The following is a 25,234-nucleotide window of genomic DNA, read 5'->3' on the forward strand; positions in this document are numbered from 1 at the left end:
TGGCAGATTTATGGCCTCCCTTTGTGCATGTGTGGCTGTACGGGCAGGAGGGATAAATTCAGAGTGAGACGCAACATTGAAGAGAAAGAGTGTATCTGAGTCGAGGCGAAGGGCAGCAAGCAAATCGTAGCCATGATGCATTCCATTGATATCGCAGCCCCCCCCACCCCACCTCGATATTTTCCATCTCCGCTATTTTTCATCCTTCCTCTTTCTCTTCATCCTTCACTTCTTTCCTCCTCTGTCTCATCACCCTGCTCTTCACTTGGCCCTTCCTTTGCTCTGCTGGGTCCCTGGTTGTAAAGCCCTCTCAGGGGGAAGGGTGTAAATCTGTCTCCCCCCCACATCTCGGGAGATTTCCTGGAGCTCAGCAGACTCAACAAAGCCACACTGGTGTGGAGGACCAAATATTTCACACACACACACACACATGCACAGAGAAATGTAAAGGGTTCAAAAAGTGCATATTATAATTACACACAGAAAAAAAGCCGCCGTGTTCGCTGCCATTCAGTCGCAAGCGCTTGGCCTTGTTTGGAGGCTCCGGTGAAAACAAACTGGTGTTCCTCTTGCTGGTCTAGCCAAATGCCTGGGAAGCCAGTGTTTATTTGTGTGTGTCCAGCCCCCTAACCTTTTGTGCAGAGCGGCTGTCCAGACGATCTTGTTGTCTCTCTTTACCCCCCCGCCCCCCCACTTCTTTTTTTCCTCTACCTCCCTCTCTGCTTTATTGCACTTGATTCTAAGCGCGTCCATTCCTGAGATGGCTCAGATAGCAGCTGAAGCTAAATTGCCTGTCATAAAGCATCTGCAATAGCAACGGAGCTCACAGGGTGGGGGACTGCTGCACGGGGGGGTACAAGGCGGTTAGGGCCCACTATGAAAATACAAGGTCCTCTTTTACTTCTTTAAATGTGGAATATGAACTCTGTTTCAACATCCACAAATCACAGGGCCCTTCCTTAAACATTAAACGATTCCGTTGCATGATCGATTTCCTGAGTGCCTTCTAAATCAGTTTTATGCATATAATTTTCAGGAACATTTGGCTATTTGAGCGTGTGAGTTTTGGATGAAAGTGACTGAAAATCAAAAGTAAAATGATCTAATGGTATTTCGGGACGCTGAAATGCTTCTGCATGATACTACTAATTACTCACACAAGACAGGCTAGTTAGAGTGAGAAGCTGTGATTTATGGTGGAGTCATATATTTGGCAGTGCTATGTACCTGTCACATGGTTGACAGATAGACGACTGCCGGGCTGTAATTGGCCTTCCTGTTTGTATCTTTCCTTTCCTGACGTAAAAACAAAAGCACTTCCCAAACTGAACTGTAGAGGGTGTACTTGTGAAGATTTAGCCTTGTGTCCGCATGCATGACAACAACAGTTTCTTTCCAGGAAGAAGAAACAAGGGGGGGAAGGAAGGACGAGGAAGTCATGGGTTATTGTAGCACAAAGCAGTTGAGCCGAAGCATGTCAGATCAGTTTTGTGCCTGCAGGGCTTTGTATTGACTCATCTCTGAAATAGGACCTTTGTGTGTGGCATTTGTAATGAATGATTCCTCATAATCCAGCCAAAAAAAAAAAAAAAACCTGGGGCATCCACATGAATCACCATAAAGATTTTGTGCAAGCAGTGTAATACTTTGCCAGAGAGATAGCGAGATAAAGACAGAGACTTGTAGCGTATTCACATGGGAAAATCCCCCTGCTTAATATTGCTGTCTACATTATTATCAAAGCTTTAATATGATTGCCCTCAAACTGACTGTGAATTCCAAAGGACCACAGATGCAAGACAGGGCCAGCAGTCTATACTTGGCAGGAGCTCCGGTGTGATCATCATCTATAGGAGGAGTGACGCCCCCCCGCCTCACACACGCACACACACACACACACACACACACACACACACACACACACACACACACACACACACATTCACTCCTGCCTCCCAGCTAGCCTTGCCCTGTGACAGATTAACACAATGACAGCAGGACGCAACAACCTGCAATTGAACATTCCCGTGTGATCTGTCAATGTCCATGGTGGTGTTTCACTGCCAGGGAAACACACGGTCACATGCACGTACCTTCACACACACACACACACACACACTCACATTAAGTCACTCTAGTATTGGAAGAATCATAACCTGAAACATTTTCTCATGATTATGCAATACAGTACCCCAAATACCTGTTGGTGCATGTGTCATGCTCTTGTTCAGCATTTAGCATTACTCTCTCTCTCTCTCTCTCTCTCTCTCTCTCTCTCTCTCTCTGTAAACTAGTCAGTAATTGCAAGATGTTTTTCTGAGAGCTGTGGCTGTATATGCGTGGCACAAAATGTCACCTGGTCCCTTTCCTCGCAGACGTGATTTTAGCTGGAGATGCAGTTTCTGACTTTGACCACACGGTGGCACCTTGCTCACAAACGAGCACTTATCTTTTCAGTGTGACATGCATTTCATTTTCCGCCTTGGTGGCAGTGCTGTGGCGTATCCAAAATGAAATAGGAAAAATCAAAATAGGAGATAAATGTGTTTGGCCGCACACGGGGCTTAATGAAGTCCGCCTTGCCGGTACATTAGGAACAAAGACAGCAGAGAGAGAAAGGCATTGAAGGACAACTCACAAACAGATCCAAAAATAAAAAGGCGAGATAAAAGCATGAATGGTGAGTCTCCTCAATGAAAAGCAGTTCGCGAGTTGTCATGGAGAAGATTTATTTTCCATGATCCTCCACTCTGGCGAAGAGCAGCGCGTTGTAATATGGGATGTAAAGAATGAGATTCAATAGAAGCAACCCCCCCCCCCCCCCCCCCATTTGTCATATTTAAGGGGATAGAATAAGGACTATTGGCTGGCTCGTGTTTGAATCGCTCAAGCGGCTTATTTTTTTGTGTGGAAAACGGAGGATAGAGATAAATGGACTACATACATGACTTTGAGTCCAAACTCTCATATCATGGCATATAATTTAAACCAGTAGCTGGTAGTTTATGCTTATCCTGATCCTGGAGCAGCGACTCGTCCATTGCTTTGTTTCAGGGGGACTGATGATCGCTGGAGATCTCGCAGACATAAAAGCATTGCGTAAAATTAATTGTTTCAATCAATCAATTGGTCGATTTCATAGCCTTCGAGCTTTGTCCAAGACCACGTGCATTCACTACCCTTCTCCTTCAGGATGGGCCCCGTGGACACGTGATTTATGGGCCTCTGTGTGCGTCGCATACACATATACAAATACTTTACACATGCACTTGCTGGCACGCATTCAAGGGGTCAACAGACGCACATGCACATATAGACGCGCGCACGTTAGCATATGCTGTACACATTCCAAGCGGATGACAAACAAGAGGAGGATCACGTGAGGAAGCATGGATGGATCAGCACAGAGGGAACTCTTCGGTGTGATGCGCTTCACATGCTGCAGACACATGCAGCTAAACATAGCGTAGAACACGTGACCCGCAACATCTGCGTGGTTTTCTCTTTAAATATACAAACACGTTAATATGCAGCCTCCGACATGTATGCATGTTATTTGCATGCATTAGTTGTGCAAACTTACACGTTTGTATGTGCCATCATGCGCGCACACGTGCACATATGCGCATAAGCCTATATGCACAGCCAAGTGCATGCAGGGCTTGTTGTTAGCGTGTTGTTCCTGTGCTGTGGCTTGTGGGCCTGTCTGCAGGGCTGATCGATGATCTTTTACTGCTTCCCCAGGATTATCGGTCGAGTTCACCGGGAGGGGAAGGCAATTCATCAGAGCACAGCGGAGAGAGGTAGAGAGAGGAGGAGAGGGGACAGAGAGAAAGGGAGAGAGGGTTGGGCGGGGGCGGGGGGGTAGTCAGCATGAAAACGGATAGAAAGATAGGAGAGGGCAGGTGGGAGGAAAACAGAGCGAGATGAGAGAGGGAAGGTGATTGAAAGACTAAGAAGAGCAAGATGGAGCCATAAGGAGATGTGCACATGTGCTGTTGGTACCGCGTCACCTGTAAATGTATGGAAAAGATAGAGGAGCAGACACAGATGAATATCAGCAGATAAAGCAGAGTGTTAGGGCAGCCCCCGATTGAACCTTCTTCTTCTTCTTCTTCTTCTTCTCTATTCAACATAAAAAAGAAGAAGCCGTCACGCAAGAACAAATGGCACGGACGTGTTTTTATTCCAGGGGGATATTGCCTTTAACACGATGATGTTCACAATTTAAATCAAGATAATTTGCTCTATATACAAAATCCAATTGCTGTTAGTGCTAAAACCCTTATTAGTCATGTAATCAATAGCAATTACACTTTGAATTCAATCATATAGTCTTCGAACATGATTATATGAGACTAATGTCACACACTTTTTTTTTTTTTTTTGCAACGACTCCGACTCGGCTTAATTAACAAGGTCTGCAGTCCATGGACTCATTTAGCCAAACTGGAGCGCCTGCGGATAACAAATGCGCGCAGAGCCCAGTGCGGCTCCGCTCCCAGCGGTTTAGATGTAACACATTTTAAAGGGCCCATAACACGCGTGTTCCAGCTCATCCAGCCCACTGAACGGAAAGGGAAGGTGCGGGGGATTCGGCAGCACCGTGCAACCTGCAGCGCGACACGGATGAAGAGGGACAAAGGTGCACAGGTGAAGTCTGACATTCGCTTTCCAGAGAGGAATGTGCACAGCGTTGGGAGACGACATCATCTCACCAGCAGAACGCGTGTCCCCGGACCCCGTTTTCATTTATCTAATATATGTTTTTTTTATTTTATTTGCGCCGCTTGGACACAGAACGTTATGTCCACAATACATAACAGTCTGATTGACTGACCTATAGTAGTAAATCATAACATTACTAAACAAATTGCAACTAACAAATAAAAAGAACACAATTATTTCAAACACTGTCATTAAATAGTTTAACAAGCAATAATGAATTGAGGTAAACGACTGAAATTATGTGAATTGACCTCATTCTTATCAAATAGGACCCGTCAGTATACAAATAAACTATACTGAAATAAAATATGTCAATGTTTGTTCCCTGCATTTATTTGATCGTTGATCATATTTCTGACCAATAACAGGGATGGGAAAATTGATCACATGATCACACAAAATGTTTTTATTCAACCTGGAAATAAACCCATGTTTTGAAACAATATTATTTTGGTGTCTGCAAATATCTGACTTTGAACCGGCCGGTTCGCTTCCCTGTGCGTTTTATATGCATGCGCACACGACTTCCATCCAATTTCTCTCCTCATCGCGTCTCTATCTCACTCTTCACGGACTTCTTTTCTCTATCTCCCTCTCCTTCTTCTAGCCCTCTGAATTGATGGATGGACAGATCATGTATATCCAATCTAGCACTGCTCCTGATGCGGTTAGGGGCTGCGACAAGTCTCCGGGCGGGGGAACCGAGCGGAGCGGAGCGGAGGAACGGGGTGACGAAGAGGACACGACATCTGGAGAACACCCAGAGAAAAAAAATAAAGAATGCAGAACAGAGAGGGACTGAGTGAAATGTCTGCATAGCGCCCTGAGCGTCTCTCTCGCTCTCTCATTATGTGTGTGTGTGAGAGTGTGTGTGTGTGTGCGTGTGGTTTTGTGAGTAAAAAGCGAACACCTGTCCTGCCCTCACGGCTACTGTGTGGCTCTGTGGTTGACGGTCCTCACGGACTCCTGGACTCCACAGCAGTCGGTGATAATGATAAAGATGGACGGACATTATATATTCACGTCTGATAGCACGGACACATTGTGTGCATCAGATGGAAAGGCAGGTTGTTCGAGGCTACTGTCTGGGCCGCAGAGTGTTATATTGATGGAGATTGATGGTATGGTTGGCTGCTGACATTCACTCATACAGTGCGTGTAAGTTTCAGGCTGCGGTTGCTTCAATCAGCCACTAGGGGGTAATGTTACCCTCATAGTATTTAAAGTGCTCGCCAATGAACCTCCAGCTGGTGGGCGACTTCCTGGTTCGTTTTGGCGTGAGGGTTAATGATATGGCGGTCCCCCCCCCCAACCCCCCTTACTTTGACTTAACTTCAGCAAACTTTATCTCTGTGGAAGCTGAAACAGAAGAAATGCAATCTGAGAATTATTCTGCCTCATGCACTTTAACTGTAATTGACTAACTTGAAGACAAGCCCCCCCCCCCCCCCCCCACCCCCCGAAGAAAAATGTCACACACAAATCTCAGATATGAGGAAGTTGCGTTCAGAGAGAGAAGCTAAGACTGTCTGACCTCAGAGGTAGAGAAGTCAGGGGTCAACTAACTTGACCTGCCCTCGACCATATCGGCCTCTTTGACTACATACCAAGCCCGTCTGGATGCAAGTCTTTTCAGAGCTGCCGCCAATTGGATATATTTTCAGACTAATTCCAGTGGTAAAACCTGTAAAGCAGCATATGTTCGCCCTCGGAATGGGTGGGGAACCATCAGATGTAAGTAATCACTGATCTATATTCACACTTTCTATCTTTGACAGAGTTTTAGTATCTCCAGCAAATTCTTAATTGAAACAATTACTGACAGAAAATATTTTCAATAAAAATCAGCCTGCCATTAGATGTGGTCGTAACTGACGGCTATGTTTGTGATGAATAATATTATTAGCATCTTGGACAGGAAACAGCGCTGTTAAGCTGCATGTGTGGATCCGTTCATTGCATTTAATTCCATTGGCCATGGGCTATTGCTGATTTTCTATATTTGTAAAGACTTTATATTTATGCTGCTGATACAATTAGTTGTCTTCTCTCAAAATCAGGCCGAGGATTTTTAAAAAAAAATCCAGATACAGGATTCATCGTACGGCCGGAAGTTGTTTCTGAATGTTAGGAAAACCAGATTCATGATCCTTTCCTGAGATTATTCCCAAATTCCAGTGATATTGTGACATTTGTACATTTAGTAGGAATTCTTTAAAAAGAAGTGCATCCTGAAAATATTTGTGAAAAATGACAGGCTCCCTGTTAAAATGGACGTTGATAACCGAGTGGAGAAACTGAAGATGAGGAAGGTCTCCTATAATAAAAACAAGGCCTGCTGTCATGCAACTGTTAGGAAAGCACTTGACCTGACTACATTTGAAAGTGTTCACTATGGGAACAATATTTGTTTGCATGCTGCCCGCTCAATGCTGTGTTTGTTGTTTAGACTCTGTTTATCACGGTTTTTGTATCCAGCTCATCCTGATCGAAGTTCCTGGCCTTCATTAGGTTCGCGGCGACAGCATCATTGGTACGCTTTCATTTTGAGCTCATATCGGGCAAACCCCTCACTCAATTCTGCAGTCTGTCATTCATAAGTTGCTGCTACGATGTTTGCCCTACTGGGTACACAAGATTTGTCCAGAACCTGAAGGAACAGCTTGTTCCTATTTTGAGCTTTATGGAAAATCCTTCAGAACTTTGTCCAAGTTTGTCCCTCTGGAATAACTCAAAGCTTCACTAAGAAACTGTAAGTGACTCGTGCAAATGTTATTCCTGAATGGGATTAGTCTTATCGGTTGCTTGTCAAAGATTTTTTACATGCTTTACTGATTTACTGTTTCATTTATTTTGACATTGAATCTTCTCTGGGTCTCCCCTCAAATCGAGATTTAATTTCAAGGGACTTGCTCATTCAGTAAAAATTTATTAAATGAGTAAAATTAATAAACACACACCCCCACACCCCCCCACACACACACTTCCTCAGCTCAACACACAGCCACTATTTACAAATATACAAAATTGATAGATTTTAAAATATAAAACAAAAATGGTCTCCCCTCCATTTTAAAGAGACCCGGCAAAACAGCAGCCATTTTCTGAAATGCGGGATGGCCACCCACACTCCCCACCGCTTGATAGTAATCAAATTTGGTCTCATCTTTTCATTTTCTCATCTCTCCTCCCCATCTGCGTGGTGTAACTCCTCTCGTTCTCATTCTCTCCCTCATCATCCCTCACTGCCACTCGGCAGCTCTGAGCCATTGACCTCCGACCCCCAGGCAGGTTCACCAGTGGGTCAGGAGCCGGGTGGGGGAGGCAGTGCCAGAGAGGAGGGGTGGAGGGCCTGTTATTGGGGGGTGCCAGCTTCCTCCTTTGGCCATGGATACAGCCTTCAGTGCTGCTGCCATAGCAACTGGACAAGACGGCAGAGAGCTGCTGGGATGGAGCTCTCTCCTCTGTGATTTGGCTGTAACCTCCATGGGCACTGACGCACACACACACGCACGCACACACACACACACAGGCAGTCACACTCGCATGCTCCCACAAATGACAAAGTGACACACATGCACGCATGCACACAGCCCCGTACGTGCTCGCAAAATCTAATCAAATTTCTTATTTGTACTGCCAGGCTGTGCTGCAAAATACTTTTTCAAGTTACAAGATTGATGAGTATTCCACGATGGCTGCAATTAATTGCTGCATAATTAGACTTAGAAGTTATTTATTGGAGCAATTTGGAGAATACAAGAGCCTGGGGATATATAAAAAACATTTGATCACAAAGCGCATAAACTTTAAGATGTCCTCTTCCAAGGATTATTTGGACAGAAATTAGGAATACAATCTCTCCCCCCCCCCCCGACAATGTTTCCCATGTTCGTAAAATTATAAATGATGATACATTTATAAATGATGTCCTGGAAATCTCATGAGGTCACATAAAGGTGGAAGTGAGCATGCGTAGAGGGGAGAGATATTGCTCTGTGCACATTTTTGCTTTGTGCAGGTGTGTGAAGCTTTGAACCAGCATGCTCAACTTGCAGTGCCCCGGGGCTTGTGGGTCTCAGTCAAGGTGGCGTCCCACTACAAACAGAGGCCGTGGAACTCTGTTGCTGCTTGCTATTAATTATCTCTTATACGCCTCTGCTACCCTTGTTAAACACACCCTTCACATTTCTCTTTTATCCTTTAGTTTCTCACCTGCTGATCTTTTTACAATTTCCCATGTCGTTTCAAGTATGCTTGTTTGCTTAATTCCTCTTTTCTATTCTTTTAAGCATTGTTTGTATCCTGACTTTGCCTCTCAGCGCTTTATTTGATTTCTTACTCCTTTTCTCGCCTCTTGTCTTCCTTGTCTGTCATCGCTCAAACAGATATGATGAATGAGACGATCGGTGTCTCAAGAATGAGCTGTGATCTGAAAGCCTTTGATGTTTGACAGCTTTAATTATGTGTCTTGATGAATGGATGTAGAGATTTTTTTTTACTTCATATGACACACAGTTTTGCAATTGAACACATTCTTTTTTGTTGATGTGAATGTCACCGCTATTGGGTGTGTGTGTGTGTGTGTGTGTGTGTGTATTGCATGTACGTGCTTGTTCATGTGTGTGCGTTTTACTGGTGATGATGTCAGAAGTCAGTGAACTAACCAGTGCCCTTGTGTCAAGTGTTTCAAGAGGCTCTTATCAGTTCTCTTTGTAATAGCATAATGACTACACACACACACACACACCTGTCGACACACATTTACACAGCCACTCACCCAAATCTGTGCTCTTTTTCTCCCCCTCGCCGAAAAAACCCCCCAATTTCCTCACATTTCCTCATGGATCAGGAGACATTTGAGAAAGAAAAAAACATTCACGCAATAAGTTTATAATAAATAAATAATAATAATAATAAATAATTTAAATAAGTCACTGTTTTGTAATTAAACAAATAGCAAAATACGGAATAGTTAAATTAAATATAATTCCTTTAGAGGTGATATTGTATCGATAATTTGCTTTCAGTATATGGTTCAGATGTGGGCTGGTTTTGTTTTTAAATCAGCGCCATGTGAGTCAAGCTCTGTGTTTTGTATGCTGTTCCCTGACTTCACCAATAGGTGGAGCTATGTACATGAAACTGATGATGAGGTTTCTATGGTCAAACTGCCCTCAGGCAGCACGAAGAGCTAATCAAATTGCCAGTGTGTCTGTGTCAATTACAGGAGGTCAACTTCATAAGGGGAATAGGTCCAAATCATGTTAGCACCTGCATTCTCCCAGCAGCTTCTGAACCAGAAGCAGAATGGAGACCAGAGAAACCTTTTAGTATGGCAGTCAGATATTCAGGCTGATAATGATATGGAAATGATGGTTTTCATAAGCACACAATTCTTATGAGATATTAGACCTTCTTTAAATTCCATAGATAAAAGCTCAGGCTCGCTGCCTTGAGGGATGAGTGTTGCTATTTGTAGATCTTGGTGAGATGAATTGCGGAGTGAGTCTGAAGCTCTTACGGTGCCAAGCCACTATCTTATCCCTTGGTTTTATCCGACCGATAAAGTAAATGACTTTGCTACAGGTGTGCAACTCTTCAATTTCATTATGAGTCCTTTCAGCCTGGCGACTATCGACATTGGCTGATGATGAATGCAGGGCTGTCTGCTGAAATGTGCATGTTGTCCGTGATTGTGACACGCTTCAATAGGAGATTGATTGGAGATGAAGGTGTTTGGAAATGTGAACTGGAATCGAGTTTGGTGGCTATAGAGCATCTTTGACTATCCTTAAACTGAATGAAAAGGCATATTTAAAAGGCTTGTTTGGGTTATTGTAATGCTCAGAGAAACTTGGATCTCATTCTAGTCATTTACATGTTTTTAATCAAGGAACTTGGAGGGAAATGTGCATAAATGAGCAACAGGACATATTAGTGCTACATCTCAGAAGAACGAGCATCACTTGCTGTTTAAAGTTAGAGGAAGAAAAGATTGGTTGCATTGATGTCTGATGTCTGTTCCAGCTGTTAGCATTCCTAAAGAGGATGCTTCGCTAATGTCAAGTGAATAGGTGACTGCAGTCGCCGTTTGGCACAGAGATTCATGCATAACCCACTGACGCCTCGTCTTCTTCAAGAGCAAAGACTACTTCAGTGTTCAAAGGTAGTTAGATCAGCAAAACAAAAGAGTCAATGAAGGAGCTTTGGAGTTGTCCCAGGAGAAACATCCATCTTTGTGTTGAGTGGCAGCCCTGTCAATGAGCGCCAGGGCAGTAATGCACTAGTATTTGAAGGTATCGGTGTGTGTGTGTACGAGCATCTGTGTGTGTGTGAATATTGCACAGCATCCAGACATGCGACTCTTTTCTTGGAGGATGCTGTTAAGTGTAGCTGAATGTGATTTTCCTGCTTTTGCATCTGGTAGAGAGGGTCTCTCTGTCTCCGATTCCACTCCAGCCCAAAGTCTCTCCTGAGCCGGCCTGGAAGTATTGCAGAATTTACAGTAACAATGAGAACTAATAGAGGTAATATCCATTAATAAAAAATATAATATCCATTTCAAATCAGAAATTTTTGCTGAACTGTGTGATAAATGCAGCGCCCCCTAATTTTCTGAATCATAAATGATGATTTAAGTCTCCTAGATCCACATTAAGCTCTACTTTCCACTCGAAAGTCCTGTCCGTGAGGAGGCCCTTTTGAAATACAGTCTAGAATGCATCCAGCTCAAAGTTTTGGTATATTTGCTAGTGTTGCATTGCACAACCTGTAAGTACCAAGAGCAGAATAAGTCAGTGTGATGACTGCTACAATCACTTACAGTAAAGGAGGGATAACAATAAAACAGATGTGATGCTTTAAAAGTCCTAACAGACATTTGTCTTTCAATTGACAGTGTAGGTCACACGGTCACATTGCAGCATCCCCAGAGAGGGGAGTCAGTGCCCTGCTGAAGGCCGACGCTTCTTATTGATGCAGAGCTTCAATTCATGCACTGCTGTTTGCTCTGTTTTGTCCTCAAAGGCTGCAATGAATTACTATTTGAAATGAAAGATGAATTTCACCTTATCAGCTGGTCCATAACATATTATAAAATAGATGAACAAATTGATCACAATTTCTCATGCCAATCTTGTGTTCGGGGGGGGGGGCACAACATTCCCGAAAATCAAATGCATTTAATTTTCAGCGATGAAGTATCAAACAGTATAATTAAACAGATATTTATATTTGCTCACATGAAGCAACTCATTTATGACTTCACCATTTATTATTCTTTGTGGTATTTGCACTTTTCTGCTTATTATACACCACATCGTATTTTTACTACACCAGCTACACTGCAGATTCAGAATCTAAAATAATACTAATGTATAATTGTGTCACAAATATTTATCATATTATAACTATAATCATATTAGAAATATTACTGCTACTATGACAACTATTATTGCCATTCGTACTACTACTACTACTACTACTACTACGAATAATAATTATAATAATAATGACAATAAACTCTTATCCTATTAGATATTATGTCATGCTACCTCAAATGTTGATATTTGAGGTAGCATGACATAATATAATAAGATAAGAGGATGCTAAGGATCTCATCTCCCTACTTAGGATGAGCGCCAAGAAGAGATATTTTGCAAGAACTCGGTAAAACATCCAATCATGGATTTAAAAAATGAAGTCTTGCACTAAACTCTGCAGGAAATAATTATTGCCGTGGCACTCAGACGGAAGTAGTCTCATGCCAGCAGCAGAATGGGACCTGCAGAGCAGAAGTCCCACCCAGCCTCCTCCGCATTAGTGCTGCTCCTCCTTAGGGAGGATGAAGAGACAGACATGGCCATCTTCACAGCTGTCTGCAGGCCGCAGCCACATGGTTGTGTTGCAGATGCTGATTCTTCTCAATAAGCAAGTGTGTCGGATACATTAGCGTACAGCCAGACACATAAATGGCACCACGATGAAACCAATTAGACTGAGGGGAAGGTCATTAGGCCCTTTGAATGGCGACTGGTCAAAGTGCGATGCGTATAAGGTGTGCAGTGTTAGCTCTCAGGGCGAGTGCCTCCTCTCTCACTGTGTCTGTCTACCAGTCTTTTTTGTCCATGCATAGAAATTAATGTGACTGTAGCCACATGGGCATATTCTCATTTCGGCTACCACTGGGGAACAGTGATGCAGCATTTCCTCAGGCGAGTGTAAGCTCCACAGGGCTCTACAATGCCTTGGCGCGTTGGAATCCCCGGGGCTAACACGTAGGGTTGGTGCGTAACCGTGCTGTGTCTGTGCATGCGTTGCCATTGATTTTGTCTTGGCTCCTAGCTCCCCCAATTAGCTCCTACTCTAGGCTGCGTCTGTTGTCAAGGGGAGACTGGGGCCTCAGCGAGCTGTTTGTTTACATTGCTAATTGCTCCTGTTGTTTCCTTTCATTAGCCCAGGCTGAGCTATTGGGCTGCTTCTCCCAACTAAGTGCTCCTAGACGTCTGGAACCCTAATGTATGGTAAATACTGGCAATGCATGCAACACCTTCTTAAAAAATGGCCGCAGACTTGAAATGATGGGCTGTGTTGCTGCAGTTGAGTGTTTTATACAGAGCCCTATGGCGACCAGTGATCTTGTGTCTGAGTTACATTATGGTCTGTCTGGAGAAACATAGTGAGTTGCCTTAATTGATAGGAAGAGAAAGGAAATGCTATTCAATGTTTTCAATGTAAGAGTCTCTTTGAAGTTCGAAGTAACATCTATGTCTATGTTTGTGTGTGTTTGTGTTTTGAATTTACACCCACTTGATTGTGTATTGGGAAATGTGCATGTGTGTTTGATTGCATTATGGCGTGCTTTCATGTTTGCTTGGCCTCTGTGAATAATGAGGGCTGCATGCCAGAGTGAGTGCCTGTGTCTGCAGTGGCCCAAACCTATACGCCTGCCTTTCCACCCCCCACCAAAGGACAACTAAAAAAAAACGTAAGCAAAAAAACCCATGCAGACACTACTATGCAGAAGACCACGGCATCTCAGCACACACACACACACACAGCCATGGCTCCTTAATGACTGCCATCCTTCTCAGTGCCACATTATTAATTAGCTCAATGATCCTTGCCGTTGGGACCTGCACTGCAGATTAGAGCCCTCAGCACCCACACCTCTGGCTGCTGCTGCCTGGCGCCAAGGTAGGTGAAGTAGGGCTTGGATGGGGGGTTGGGAAGTATATACTCATATGTGTGCGTAGTGGAAGGTACAGTGTGCATTATGGTGAATATGAAATGCCATTGTTTCCTTGTTTTTTCCCTACATGGTAACATTTAGTTGCCTCTGTAACGTTTTCTGCACGTGATCAGAAGGGATCGGGAAAGGAAACCGGATTGTACGAGAGTCTACAGATAAATCATACAGCCACGTAGGAGGGAGAAGAATGGCACCTGGACCAGCTCAGTGTGCTGCATGTTGGGCTCCCCAGTGCACCACATGTTTCTATATCACCATGCTACGCAGCACCACAAGATTCACGGACTGGTGCCACTGATTCTGGTTACGTTCAGAGTTGCAACGCATGATCTATCTGAAAAGTTTAAACTGCATTGAACTTCTCAATCTTCATGCCACTTTTAATTGCTGAGGTGTTTTTTCCCCTCTGTGCATTCCCAAAAATCAAACTGTTCATCAAGGGCTTAGTCACTGTGGCATGCAAATCTACATTAATATTTTTGTCAGGAGAGAAAAAAAGGGAAGAGGTGAGGGAGGAGGGAGGGAAAAAAAAAAGAAACAGCCTTTCCAGATGCCTCACAATTGCACAGAGCAAATGAACATAAATGTCACTGTCAAGCTGAAATGAAGAAAAAATGCGTCACAGCAGCCCACGGTGCTGGAGTTGGAGGACCGTAGGACATGTTTTGCATATGAAGAGGTGAATGCCCACAGAGAAAGAGGGGAAGTTTGCACCTGAGTGGAGATAACCCACCCCTTAAAAACATTACCCTTCAACGCAGCTGTGAGAAAAGTGCAAATTCGTATGACGTGAACGACAGCCTTATTCTCAGAGTTTTAAACCTACACACTTCACTGCAGTAAATCATAATGTTCAATGTTCACATATTTTGATCCCCCCCCCGTGATGCTGCTCTAACTCTGCCAATACCTTCTGAGACCGTAACAAATGTTAACGGTACCGGGTACTGAACAGCAAAGTCAATGAGGAGTTTGGGCATCTGCGAGGATAGATATGCGGGGCATGCAGTCTCTCCAAGGTGACAGTGAGGTGTGCTGTGATTATTGACTGTGTGACCTCGTTCTGACCCCGGCTGTGTGCAAGTAAAGGGCAAGGAGTTAGTGTGTGCCGCACCGCCTGTCATGCCCGTCAATACGCTGATGAATGGAGCTGGCGGTTATTAAAGCAGAATTAGAGCGGGGATGGGAGGGTGGGGGGGGGGGGGGATAAATGATGGCGCAAATGGTTGTGCAGTGGAGACTGTGGAGCCGGATGGCACAGCATCACTGTCATCAGTCTTTATTACCCTCCAGGGAACAGAGGGGGAGAGACAGGGAGCGGTCAGCGCCACGCACCCCTCCACCCTCAGCCTCCACCAACACCCGGGTTGCACCTCCACATCCCTCTGGCTTCCAGACATCCAACTAATCCTGACACATTATAGCTGCATGCGTACTTGTATGTTGACTCAGGATATGCACAGACTGAGGTTCATCCTCATTGCTATCGACATTTTACAGAAGCACACTTCCATACCAACAGATGGAGACACATACATGTGTGCAGACATGCACAAATACCAGCTCTGTTTCATTTTACCCATGATGGGCTCTCTCTCCATGCCTCTCTGCTTTTTTGCCCGTTCCCCTCTCTCCTGTTTTCCTTCCTCCATTTTCTCTCTCACCAAGGGAGTGAAAGACCCCCACCATAATCAATCATGGTGAAGTCACAGAGAACAGCGGCGTACTCGGGGCACTGTGCAGATAAGCTGGTAAGAGAGGAAGAGGAGAGGAAGAGGAGAGGAGAGCAGAGCAGAGGAGAGGAGAGGAGAGCAGGGGAAAGGAAAGGAAAGAAGAAAAGAGAAGGGGAAAGGAGGGTGTGTTGGGTTCATTGCACAAAGTGTGGGCACGCTCTCCGCCAGGAAGGGTTGGGAACGAATTGGTGATCCAATACCATTGGTGAGGCCCCTGAGAGGCTCGGCCCCTCACCAGAGAGCTGTGTCTGCATACAGATGTGAGCATGCTATTGATATTCTGCCCCTGTGCTCCTGCTGCTGCTCCTGCACAGTTACACTTCTTTTTTCCTAATTAGAGGTTTATTTATTGATACCCCAGTTAATGTCTTTCCTAATTTTGCAATAGTTCTGTCTCCATTACCCATGAGATTCATTTGCTGCAGTGTTCAGTGCAGTGCCTCCACTAGTTTGGGGATAACGCACAGCTCACCTTCTTTCCGAATCCAGACCTTGTCCTGCCACATGCTTGGGACCCCCTTTATGCTCACATAGGACATGCAAAGGGATAGAATGGCTAGCCTTGTGAGGGACTCTTTAATGCAAGAAGCTATAGTCACAATGTTTATTTTGTAGCTGTATTTCTGAATACGGAAACTATAATAGCAATATAGATAATTCCAGGTGTAGCTCCGTAGCTTTGTCATTAATTGTAGCAATCAAGCAGTGCAAAAAAATAAAAAAAGAATAAGTTACACAATCTACAAACACGAATGGTATTGAGCAATACTGAGTCGTGAAATTATGCACAAACACTTCCATTATTTCTATCAAATGATCTTTCCAGAATCTTTCAGTGCTATTTATCAACGCAAATATTGATAAATGAGGTCCAGCGCCAGCCGTAGATGAGGGTGATGCATTTACAGACACGCTGGATATAATGTGTTTAAGTGCAGTCAGCATTTTATCATATAGGTTTATTGTCTTAGCATGAGTCAGAAAAACTCACCTGTAATCATCACATCTCTTTGCATTCTTTTGTAAAATAACTGATGTGCTGCTGCTAACTCTCTAGCATTTTAGGAGGGGAGCTATACAGCGTCTTTGTAGTGAGGAAATGGTCCTTCCAGACACTTTATGGTTGGGTGGTCAGTCATTAATATCTTTTAGACGGCCATACATGTAATGCATTCATTATTAATTAATATTTTCTCCCTGGGATTGAGCCGTATAGAGCAACCAATGGTGTTTTTGGTCTATAGGTATCTGGTTTTGTTGCATGATGATGCAGAGACATCCACACATCTCAAGATGAGCTGGAAATGACAACCATAATTGTCATGAACATTTGTGTTTTTCTGTTTCAAAATTTGAAATGTCTTTGTGCTACAGGTTTAATCATTTACAAATAATTTCAATAATAGTTTAATATCTTTTTTTTCTTATTTAATTTTACACAGTACAACAGGAATTGCAATTCGTGCCCAAAGCTTGCTAAGGCTCTGAAGATGTGCATCTGTGATGGTGACGAATATATTTATTAGATAGAATGTTAGAGTACAAGTACAGTCAAACAGTAGCATGTATTACAGTACAAGTACAAACACCCTGTCTAAGAGGAGCATTTCGAAAAAGCCCTTGCAGTCTTGTTTCCGTTGAAAGTCCTTCGTACATAAATCATTGACATTTAACAATACCAATAAAAATACAAATAAATTGCTCCATTGATGCAAAATAACAATAAATTAAAAAGACATAATATGTACAACGTAGGTGGACAAAAAAGGGGGTAGTAACTCTAAGCATAATAATAATACAATCTCTCGCTCTCGCTCTCAACAAGCTTACTGTTGTGGTTTTGTTACACAACTGTACATTATCCCATGATGATTTAAAGTATCTGCACTCTCAGATACAAATAAAAGTTGTATCTGAAAATGTATTTGCATCACCTGCCAAGTTCTTATAACAAAATATAATAACAAATCACCTAATTCTTACTCTTCTTTATTGTGCTGCCCTATTTTGAGATGTGGTTTCCCTTGAATGTCATGGAAAGTTTGGTGTTTGGTATCAACCCAAGCAGCAGCTACATTCCACCATAGCATGCTAATATAAGCTGATTGGATCATCGCTCTCATTTTGAACCCATTCTGTGTAACCTTGTCCATCTCTCTCAGCTTCTGCTCTAAGCCAAGGTGTTGCAATACTGACTGACTCATGGATCACAATCAGTCCACTCGTTCAACCCAGCAGCATCCGTGTCGGTCTCTCCTGTCTCCCCAGGGCTCAGTCTGATCCCATTCCAGCCATCACACTGACTACAGCTGCCCCTGGCGCCACACTGGAATTGGATTGCCTGATGACTATTGCGAATGGTCGATAACTGGCTGTGCAATGTGCACAAGCCAGTGAAACTTACATCCCTGGATATACTCGGTTGGTTTTGCAAGTGTGTGAGTAGCGAGAAAGATGCTAACAAGATACAAAAGCAGTTAATTTGGGAGCATCTTTATCTAATGCCCTTCAAATGGGGAGGATGAGCTTTTGCGCACCAGGCATCAACCATCAATGGGTTAACTAATGATGGAATTAGGGTGTGTGGGTGCCTGGATGAGTTTGCCTATGTGTGCATGTGCGTCAGTGTCTGCCTGATGTCATTCGTGTGTACATATGTCCATGTGCCTTTCACAGGTGATCAGTCAAGGCTATACACTCAGTCCTTCTCTTGCAGCCCCCTCATTACAGCCCACTATCTCCTCTAAACACCTGCAGCGCCACATCCCACCTTCAGCTCCTAGGCCCACATGCTGCCTCTTTTTTGTCCCAGTGTAAAAAGAGCCTGCCCATCACATCAATCTACTACACTGTTTATATTTATGTACAGGAGAGAGGCTAAAAAAGGCCCCTCTTACTGTGGGCTTTATTGACTAAGCATTAAGCAGACATTATCAGGCGATGGCCTAGTTATTTATGAGGCGGTGATAAAGGCTGCAGGACTGAATTATGTGAGAACCAGGAGCAGGATGAAAGCTGCTCATACAGCAGCACTGATACCCGACACTTGCCTCTCTCCGTCTGGGTAGAGAGGCACGGCAAACGTGCCAAACGGAGTTGAAACACTCAAGGATTTACGGCCGGTAAATTTATGCTCTCCATAGGTCAAATGAGGGGCTGTTTATCTGGGTTTCATTGCCACTGTCCTCGTGGCATGCGCCGCAGGTACTGAAATGTTCATATTTGCCTTATGCGCATGCCAGAGAACGCGGGGGGAGGGGGATCTCTTGGTACGGCATTCCATTGACCTTCTGAACTTAGTTTTGAATTTTCAGAGCAAAGCCGTGCTTTTCAGCTGCTGACATATATGCATTACAGAGTATTACCTTTCCTTGGTGCTTTAAAGTACTTGTGTACTCCAGTGCTTTCCACAAGGTCTTCGGATGTCTCTGACCTCAAGAGGAAAGGTTGTAGATCTAAAAATCCTGAATGTAAAGATATGATATTGTTTTCACACATCAGTTTGTATTATGAAACCTGAAGGTCCTTTGTGTCTTGTGTTACTATCGAACTCCCCATCTGCATATACACTCCTGAGGTCCACATTGTCGAGATCACGCTTAGCTGTGGCATACATGAATTATACTGTCACCCTTATATGACGCATACGCGTATCCTCACCTCTCGATGCTGTACCATAGCACCCTCATACCAAGCCAAAGCCATCTTTCTCCTCAATAAACCAGGTCAACAAACAAAAAGCAATTATGCTGGGCAGCTGCCGCCTGGGAGTGGGTAATTACAGTGCGGTGTGGACAGCTTCATTCTAAACAGGTACTAAAAGCATCATTAATCATCCTCCCTCTGACGCCTCGCCCTGGTCATGTGACACAGGCTGCTGATGAGCTGTGAAAGGGGGGGGGGGGGGGGGGGCTCTTCCTTAGGGGGGTGCAGTATGTCCTGATTGGCTCCTTCCAGAAGTCCTTTTAAAGGTCAACCAGTCAGCAGAGATGGCCTGCCAATGACCTTGTATCACTTGACCCTGAAGACCCAACGGCCACTTTCTCATATCAGTTGGAGGACAGGCAGTGCTGAGGAAGGAGGGAAGACGGATGTGAGGAAGAGGGAAGGCACACGGAAGGTTTCTGCAGAGAAGCACTGGGAGTGAAGCTGAAAAATAAAACCGTAGGCGTGAGATTTGATTGAGCACCTGGTCGTCCCCTTTTTGCATAAAATGGCCGATGGAAAAACAACACCTTGTTTTTATAGCAGCAAAGCCAGTCGTGATAGCTGCATCACCTCTGTCGCCTCTTCATTTCCTTCCCTCCCTTCCTCTGTGGCCATTGTCAAGCTGTCCCCACGTTTGCTGAAAGGTTGCTACATCATCTGCATCTAATCAGCAAGGAGTAAAAACATCTGCATGTTTGCTTTTCTAATGATGATGGGTCATTACTGTAAACAATGAAGAGGCCAAGGATTGGAAAATGTGAGCGCAGCCTTCCAAATCGTTTTAATAATACACATTTCCGCTGAATTATTTGCCCATGGGCTCCCTGTACATACTGGGTTTGTTGGGTTACGAGGCTGACACAATAATCAATCCTTTCTTTTATGTATTACAGCCAAGATGGCGCCTGGCAGAGACTTGATTGAGAAAGGTCCATGAACTGCTCTTTCACTGCGCTCAGGCTGACATGGATGGCTGATTGACAGATGAAACACAAAGAGACATCTGAAAGACAGAGCGCCAATGTCCTCAAACTGGCACCCCATCCCCTTCTTCTCCCGCTCATCCCCGCAGCCCCACCCCTTCAACCCAGCTCCTCTTCTCCTCTTTCTCCATATGTCTGTGAATCTGTCACTATGGCAACCTCACCCCAGGGGCAGAGGAGGAGGGGGCTGCCGTAGTTCAGACAAATAAGCATTGCAGGCCTCACTTATGATGGTTTGTTTAGGAACTATGATGCTGATGAAAGGTCAAAATGTGTGTAAACTGCACATGTTTTGACATAATAGCTTACATATATGTCAGGTTTTTTTTTTTATAAGAATGCGTTCTTCAGCTTGCCAAGGATAGACGTGCTAAATCTAGAATGTGACCATTTCGCAGGGAAAACAATATCATGTGTATTGAAGTATTTTTGCATTGTACACTGAGATTTCATAAAATGCTAATTAAATAAAATTGAAAACCAAGTAGAGAATATTTTCTTTCTTCTCTTTCTTTTCTTTTCTTTGCAAGTAACATTGCAATTTTAATTAGGACATAAGATGGAACGCACGTCATCACAGGACAGTGCAGTTAAACAGGTGTATTACATTGACCGAATCATTAGCATTGCCAGTCTGATGTTAAGGCCGATGCATTATCAGTAAACTGAGTAAAGGCTCATTTCATTCCTTCCTCCCTTCACTTTGTGCTCGTGTGCAACTTCTGAAAGGGCATCCCAAACGAGAGTAGATGCATTTGCATGGGAGAAGTCCAAGAGTACCACCTTTGTTGATGGTACTGATGGCGCATGACACCAAGGGGAGATGCTTTTATGTATTGTACGGGATGCCGTCCCCACGCCGTGTCGACGCACAACACCAGCCGTCTCGGGAATGAGGGAATTTTCCAATGGAACAGCCTTGCAGCCCTGACACAGATTCACCTTTGCGTGCACCCCCTCCCCCCCCTCTCTGCTCCCATCCTCATGATACCTTGCAGTGACTTAAAGCCCCCCCTTTCCAGAACATTTCTCATTGCAGCCAGAAGTGCTGAGTGCTGCTGTTTGCTTTGTACACAGAAATTTGCTGAGGCTGTAAGCTGTCCCCAAACATCTGCTCCCTGGAGTGGAGCAGGAAAGGAGAGGCGAGGACCGGATTGGTTTGCATGTTGTTTGGCGTAACTCTGTCAGAGCGTGTTATGTATATATTTGTGTATGTTTGTGTGCACGCATGTGTGAGAGAACAATTATTCAAATATGTACTTTGTATCTTTTCAAGAGCTTTATTAGTTGCATCCAGGAAACAAAACACATATTTGTGTACCGGTAATTGTACACATGGGCATCCAGATATGCATAAAGCGCACACTCTTGTTTGGTATAGTCAAATACGTGAATGAGTCAGTCAAAAAGATGAATAGTGCACAAAAGTGTTTGCAAATTAAGAAAAGCCGTAAAATCCGACAAGCAGAAAAACAGGAAATGAGAAAAACATTCAAATTAACTGTAATTACAGCAACAACTGTGTTATCTATAAGCGCTTCACCTGGAGTTAGAAAGAGCTTAACTTGATCAATTGTTTTAATTCCCCTGAGTGCTGAAAAGGATAGCACATTCATATTATGCATAAAGCTAATTTTAGGTCAACTTAGCATTAATTAAAATGAGCTCAGAAGGAATGTGTTAATTTAAAATGCCGTGTAAGACATTTTCTGAGCCCTATGTTCTCTTATTGCTTATAGCACACAGTAGGAGAGCTGCAATTGCCCACATCAGTTAACTTGAGATAGAAGACATTACAAAAAAGAAAAAAAAACGAGTTTGTCTGTACTCTCATTCATCATTATCAAATACATTGAGGGTTTCAGTTTGGTTTCTCGGGCAGAGTGTTTTAGCCAACAAAAAAAGTACCAGATAACTTCACTTGAATAAATTTTGTTGATGATGTTGTACTTCATTATAAATGTTGTTTGTTTGATTGAAATACTCAATAAAATATATTCTGGAAGGAATTTGTTGTTAATGGAAGGGAAAAAGAAAAATAAGGGTGATGGAAACTTTAACTCGAGCAGAGTCATGACCGTTAGAGGCTGAGTTATTTTGGTTTTCTTTCCTTCCATCTACCATGGGTTTGCTTGTGCATAAGCAGCGCACAGCTGTCAGTCTCGTGAAACAACCGTACATCTTCAGGAAGGAATTACAGAAGAGCACAAATTCATCAGAGCAAAGTCACACCCAAATGCTTTCCAACTAAATGTCACAGGTTTGAACAAACAATGCGCTTTGGCTTTCATCAATTGAGAGTCAAATGCTGAAGCTGTCATGGGATGAAATTAAAGTAATAGTTCACCCAAAATAAATCAGCTCTGCTTTTCACCTTCACCTCATCCCTATAATTCACCTTAAATTTTTTATTCCACACATTTCTTCATACTTCATGTCAAATTGTTGCACATTACATGAATAAATGACACCAAAGAAAGTACAGTATGTGGATTTAAAAAAGCCAGCAAACACACTTGCTGCATGCCTCTGGGTACCTGTAACTTTAATCACTGTGACAAGGGAACACTGAGCAGATATCTGAGCAGGAACAGTGAGAGATCATTTTTGTATTCCCATGTTTTAACATCATATTTCATCATCAACCTCCTCGTAACCTTTAGTTTTATTGCCGTGTATTTATAGCAAAACCAAATTGACAATAAATCAGGTTTATCACATTGTTAGTCTAAGTTACATGTACATTTTTTCAAATCAATTACAAATAACATTGTTAAATGTTTTTGCTGTCCATCAGACCTGTAAATTTGAACTAATTTCCCTCGCTATAGGTTTCAGCTGATATCAGCAAGAAAACTATTATGAAAGATATTGTTTGGAGTGGATTAATGCCTAAATCCTTTAGAATTATTCAGGCAGATATGCACGAAATATATAAGCAGTGGGTGTGTAATAAATGGTTGTTACAATTATGTTTATAGTGGCTGGGACATGGCATCATATTAAGTAAGCAGCAAGAACTTCAATTTTTCAATTTTACCAGAAGAAAACCTCTAGTTTATATTATATATAAAAGAGAAAATCGTCTTTCATCTACTTTATAAAGTGAGCCTGTAGCATATTTTTAATAAATAAGACACAAGGCAAAAATTAAGTTATAGTGCTAGAAGAAGAAGGAAAGAAAACGCACTATGTGGTCTGGTATGGAATTATAATGTGAGCAATTATCACATGGCCTGGTCGCCCCTAAATTATGCTGGACACCCACTACTCGAACTAAAATTACTAAGAAAGAAAGAAAGAACCGGGCTGCATCTTTCTCTCGGTGAGCCGCTGACCGGGTCATCGTTGTCCCGAGGCAAGACAAGGGTCAAGAGGTGAGAGGTGAACTCCGGTGTAACTGCATACATTAGCGTGGCCTTGCATCTTATACGTGCACTAGACTGCGTCTAATTATTATAGGCTATTTCCGCATTATATTTAAACAATCTCCAATGTGGACACATTCTAAAGGTTTCAAAGTACCGAAATCATTCATTAGGATTGCACTCTTTAATTTCACATAAAAGCGAATGTTGAATTCCATTGTTGTCATTAATATCCGCTTCCGATCTGGCTCCATCCACATCGAGTCCAAACCAACGTTAATTGAAAGCTAAATAGAAATATTGCCTCAGAGAGAATTAATAAGGCTACGGCTCATATCCTAATATTAGAATAGACATTAACATGACAGAAACGCATTGCGAAATTAGGAGCATAACAGTGCTTAAGGGTCGAGTTTACAATCATTTACTTTATATGAGATGAGATGTGAATCTGGAAGGAATATTTAGCTGCTCGAACCGCTGGAGCAACGCAATTTATTGGTTGAGCTGCGAAACAGCGCAGACATTGTTTTACTGTCTGTGCTCGCGCAAAATTATAATTTTCTGATGCATGAATGGGGGTAATAAAAGACGCAACAACTCCCAGTCGAGATGTTTCTACATTCCATTAACATGCAGTTACAGATGCGCGCAAACGCTCCCAGAATCGTGCCTTAAATAGATGGATCACCACGGATCAATACTCTTAATACAAGCGGTCAATAAATCCATCAGTCAATTGCGGCATTTAATTCTCTCTGTGGAGAACAGATAATGAAAACTTTACTGGACAAAATATACATCATTAAAACTCTGCTAAATTACCTTGTTAATTATCAGCTATAGCGAATCGTGCTGTCTAACAGGTGCGTCTGACTTCCTCCTCGAACGTGGGCTCGTTAAATGATAAAAGAAATCTCCTTAATGCTTAAACTTAAATTGATTAGGAGCAACAGCGGGATTTGGTGGAATAACCCTCATGAAAATGTGATCTTTTTTGGTCGTTAAAGTAAAAATGAAATGTTAGAACTATAAAAAAAAAAGAATAATAATTAACTCGGAAACAAGCTTCATTTAAAATAATTCTATTCACTTAAAATCATCACTTATAATAATAAATCGTACAGCATAAATAAACAGTCTGCCAAGTCTCTCATGGGAAATTAATATAATTTGGTGTCTTCGTTTACATTGTGTACATGAGAGCACAATAGGATGACTTGAATTTTAATATTCAAATCAGAGCCCATGTCGGAGGCTGCAGGGAAGAATGAGAAAATGTTTTGATCCGTTCTTGCATGAAACTTTCCATTTGCGCTTCTCGTGAACAGCACTCGTAAGCAAATAATCGCAATGCCTGATTGAAACCGATGCAAAATTGAATCCAAACATCTGGACGTGTTGCCCTTGCTTGCAACGCATGGTGCAGCTCATGCAGCTCGAGAGACGAGTGCCAGGTGT

At 43.0% G+C, this 25,234-nt stretch overlaps 1 pseudogene; it reads right to left on the reverse strand.

Moving 5' to 3' along the window:
- Positions 1-5,331: 5,331 nt before the first annotated feature.
- Positions 5,332-25,234, reverse strand: part of LOC137907964 (uncharacterized) — a 23,352-nt pseudogene continuing 3,449 nt past the window's right edge.

This window comes from Brachionichthys hirsutus, chromosome 2 (assembly GCF_040956055.1).
Source record: "Brachionichthys hirsutus isolate HB-005 chromosome 2, CSIRO-AGI_Bhir_v1, whole genome shotgun sequence".
NCBI lineage: Eukaryota > Metazoa > Chordata > Actinopteri > Lophiiformes > Brachionichthyidae > Brachionichthys > Brachionichthys hirsutus.